Source organism: Papio anubis, chromosome 1 (assembly GCF_008728515.1).
Source record: "Papio anubis isolate 15944 chromosome 1, Panubis1.0, whole genome shotgun sequence".
NCBI classification, from domain to species: Eukaryota; Metazoa; Chordata; class Mammalia; order Primates; family Cercopithecidae; genus Papio; species Papio anubis.
Window position 1 is genome coordinate 29,455,134 of NC_044976.1, and position 4,718 is coordinate 29,459,851.

General features: G+C 45.6%; 1 pseudogene; it reads right to left on the bottom strand.

Moving 5' to 3' along the window:
• Positions 1-1,521: 1,521 nt before the first annotated feature.
• Positions 1,522-2,325, bottom strand: LOC110743303 (annotated as a pseudogene).
• Between the last annotated feature and the right edge of the window lie 2,393 nt (positions 2,326-4,718).

Consider the following 4,718-nt stretch of genomic DNA (forward strand, 5'->3'; position numbering starts at 1 on the left):
ATTGTACTCCAGCCTGGGCAACAAGAGCAAGACTCTGTCTCAAAATAAAATAAAAAAGGCCGGGCGCGGTGGCTCAAGCCTGTAATCCCGGCACTTTGGGAGGCCGAGACAGGCGGATCACGAGGTCAAGAGATCGAGACCATCCTGGCTAACACGGTGAAATCCCGTCTCTACTAAAAATACAAAAAACTAGCCGGGCGAGGTGGTGGGCGCCTGTAGTCCCAGCTACTCGGGAGGCTGAGGCAGGAGAATGGCGGGAACCCAGGAGGCGGAGCTTGCAGTGAGCTGAGATCCGGCCACTGCACTCCAGCCTGGGCGAGAGCGAGACTCCGTCTCAAAAAAAAATAAAATAAAATAAAATAAAATAAAATAAAATAAAATAAAATAAAATAAAAAGAAGAGGAAGAAGAAGGAGAAGAGGAAGAAGAGGAGAACACTGGGGGAAAAGGAGAGAAGTAGGGAATAGGAAAACAAAATTAGACTCTGGTGATTTAGGCAGTCTGCTAAGTTTTTCTCCTTGGTTCGTATGTTTTATTTATTTATTTATTTATTTATTTATTTATTTATTTATTTATTTTGAGACAGAGTCTCACTCTCCCAGACTGGAGTGCAGTGGCATGATCTCTGCTCACTGCAACCTCTGCCTCCCGAGTTCAAGCAATTCTCGTGCCTCCGCCTTCCCTGTAGCACCTGCTACACCTTGCCTCAGCTAATTTTTTTTTTTTTTTAGACAGAGCCGTGCTGTATCACCCAGGCTGGAGTGCAGTGGCACGATCTTGGCTCACTGCAACCTCCACCTCCCAAGTCAAGCAATTCTCCTGTCTCAGCCTCTGGAGTAGCTGGGACTACAGGCGTGCACCACCACACCTGGCTAATTTTTGTATATGTGTATAATTTTGTATACTCTTTGTATTTATCATTCTGTTGTATTGGAAATAACTCGTTACCAGTTTGGTACCTTTAAAAGAAGAAAGGGAAGCAACCTATGTAAAGAAATATATACTTAAAATGGTGACTAGGGAAAACAAACAAAAGTGACATATACAAATGCCACGTCCTGTGTTTGCATGAGATTTGTTTCACAGCAAAGTAGTTACGCTTGCAAACTCTAAACTCCTGGGATCAGACATTTCGGCTGAATTGTATTTGCTTATTATAATAGCATTTCTCACTATTTACCAACCTCTATTTTCATTTCTTTTTTTTTCTTTTTAACAGCCCAGAGGTCTTTTTATTTTTATTTTTATTTTTTATTTTTTATTTTTGAGACAGAGTCTTGCTCTGTCACCCAGGCTGGAGTGCAGTGGCACGATCTCGGCTCACTGCAAGCTCTGCCTCCCAGGTTCATGCCATTCTCCTGCCTCAGCCTCCCAAGTAGCTGGGACTACAGACACCCGCCACCACGCCTGGCTAATTTTTTTGTATTTTTAGTAGAGACGGGGTTTCACCGTGTTAGCCACAATGGTCTTGATCTCCTGACCTCGTGATCCGCCCACCTCGGCCTCCCAAAGTGCTGGGATTACAGGTGTGAGCCACCACGCCTGGCCTATTTTTTTTTTTTTTTTAACACCTATTCCATGAATTCATGGGGAGTAGGTTCCAGCAGCTCAGGCTCCTTCCCACTGGTTCTCACAAAGTGCGTTTCTCTGGGTGGAACAGGTTGGTGCTTCAGTTGAACCTAGGAACCTTTCTCTTTGGCTTCTTTCTTTTTCCTATCATTTTCCTTCATTTGCTTCAGGAAACTATCTTGGCTCTTAGAATGCTTAATATGTTCAATATGCACATTAATTCTCTTGGCAAGAATCTTGCCCTTAACTTGTTTGTTTACAACAATGCCAACAGCATGCTGAGGAACATTGTAGACTCTTCTAGTTTAGACATGGTAACACTGGGGAGCATTCCTTTTTGAACAGTACCCATTCTCTTGATGTCTACACTATCACCTTTCTTATAGGTTTGCATATATGTGGCCAAAGGAACAACTCCATGTTTTCTAAAAGGCCTAAAGAACATATACCAGTTGCCTCTCCTCTTTCCCTTTGTGTTTGTCATTTTGGCAAATTACTGGAAGACAGCAGTTCTGGCCAAAAGACTCTATTTTCATTTCTCACCCACCTCTATTTTCATCTGCATGTATCTTTTTTTTTCCATTTTTCTTCTCATTTCTCCTAAACCTGTTTCAACTTTGAGCATTTTTCATGAGCAAAATTATTCTACAGTGTTTACATTCATAATCCCAGCATTTTGGGAGGCTGAGGCGGGCAGATCACCTGAGGTCAGGAGTTTAAGACCAGCCTGACCACTGTGGTGAAAGCCATCTCTACTAAAAGTACAAAAATGCGTGGTGGCGGGTGCCTGTGATCCCAGCTACTCAGGAGGCTGAGGCAGGAGAATCACTTGAACCTGGAGACAGAGGTTGCAGTGAACCGAGATCACGCCATTGCACTCTAGCCTGGGCAACAGAGTGAGACTGTCTCAAAAAAAAAAAAAAAAAAAATGCAAGTTTGAAATTGGATTTTCAATCAGGCTCACACCTGTAATCCCAGCACGATGAGAGTCCAAGGCAGGAGAACCACTTCATCCCATGAATTCAAGATCAACCTGGGCAACATAGTATTTTTAATTTTTTCTGCAAAAAGTTAAAAATATTAGTGGATGTGGTCTGGGTGCGGTGGCTTATTCCTGTAACCTCAGCACTTTGGGAAGCTGAGGCGGGCGAATCACCTGAGGTCAGGAGTTTGAGACCAGCTTGACCAACAAGGAGAAACTCCGTCTCTACTAAAAATACAAAATTAGCCAGGTGTGGTGATGCATGCCTGTAATCCCAGCTACTCAGGAGGCTGAGGCAGGAGAATCACTGGAACCCAGGAGGCAGAGGTTGCAGTGAGCTGAGATCGTGCCATTGCACTTCAGCCTGGGCAACAAGAGTGAAACTCCATCTGAAAAAAAAAAACAAAAAGTGGATGTGGTGGTGCACACCTGTAATCCCAGCTACTCGGGAAGCTGAGGTGGGAAGATCACTTGAGCCCAGGAGGTCAAGGCTATAGTGAGCCGTGAGTATACCACTGCACCCCACTCTGGGCAACAGAGTTAGGTTATGTGTCAAAAAAAAAAAGGGGGGGGGCGTGGGCTGGGCACGGTGGCTCACGCCTGTAATCCCAGCACTTTGGGAGTCTGAGGCGGGCAGATCATGAGGTCAGGAGTTTGAGACCAGCCTGGCCAAGACGGTGAAACCCTGTCTCTACTAAAAATACAAAAATTAGCCAGGTTTGGTGGCGGGTGCCTGTAATCCCAGCTACTCAGGAGGCTGAGGCAGGAGAATTGCTTGAACCGAGGAGGCAGAGGTTTCAGTGAGCCGAGATCGCACCACTGCACTCTAGCCTGGGCGACAGAGCAAGACTCCGTCTCAAAAAAAAAAAAAAAGGTGGGGGGCGGGCACGGTGGCTCACGCCTATAATCCCAGCACTTTGGGAGGCGGAGACAGGCAGATCATGATGTCAGGAATTAGAGACCAGCCTGGCCAACATGGTGAAACCTCGTCTCTACTAAAAATACAAAAATTAGCCAGGTTTGGTGGCAGGTGCCTATAATACCAGCTACTCGGGAGGCTGAGGCAGGAGAATTGCTTGAACCCGGGAGGCAGAGGTTTCAGTGAGCCGAGATCATGCCACTCAACTCCAGCCTAGGTGACAGAGGAAGCCTCCTTCTGGGGGTGTGGGGGGTTGGGGGGAAGAAATTGGACTTTTAAACTGGACACTCTTCCTTTCCTTTCTTTCTTTCCTTTCCTTCCCCCGTCTCTTCCCTCCTTCCTTCCATTTCTTCCTTCTGCTTGTTCTTTCTTTCACAGATGTATTGAGCTATAACTCACATTCATATAATTCACATATCTGAAGTGTACAATTCATTGGTTTTTGGTATACTTGGAGTTGTGCAACCACCACCACAATCAAGTTCAGAATAATTTTTTTTTTTTTTTTTTTTGAGACAGAGTTTCGCTCTTGTTGCCCAGGCTGGAGTGCAATGGCTCGATCTTGACTCACCGCAACCTCTGCCTCATGGGTTCAAGTCATTCTCCTGCCTCAGCCTCCCGAGTAGCTGGGATTACAGGCATGCACCACCACACCCAGCTAATTTTGTATTTTTAGTAGAGATGGGGTTTCTCCATGTTGGCCAGGCTGGTCTCAAACTCGTAACCTCAGGTGATCCACCCACCTCGGCCTCCCAAAGTGCTGGGATTACAGGCATGAGCCATGGTGCCTGGCCTTTTTTCCAGTTGTTTTTTAGATGTTATCATGAACACTACATTTATAAACATTTGTGCACAAGTTTTTATATGGACATATGTCTTCAATTCTCTTCAGTATATTCTTAGGAGTGGAATTACTGGGTCACGTGGTAACTCTATGTTGAACATTTTTTGGAAATGCTCACCTGTTTTCCAAAGTTGCTGCGTCTGTTTTGTTTGTTTGTTTGTTTGTATGTTTGTGTGTTTTTGACTGGGTCTCACTCTGTCACCCAGGCTGGAGTGCAGTGGTGCCGTCATGGCTCACTGCAGCCTCCACCTCCCGGGCTCAAGGGATCCTCTCACCTAAGCCTCCTGAGTAGCTGGGACCACAGGCATGCACCACCACACCCAGCTAATTTTTGTATTTTGTAGAGATGGGGTTTTGCCATATCACCCAGGTTGGTCTTGAACTCCTGGACTCAAGCGATCTGCC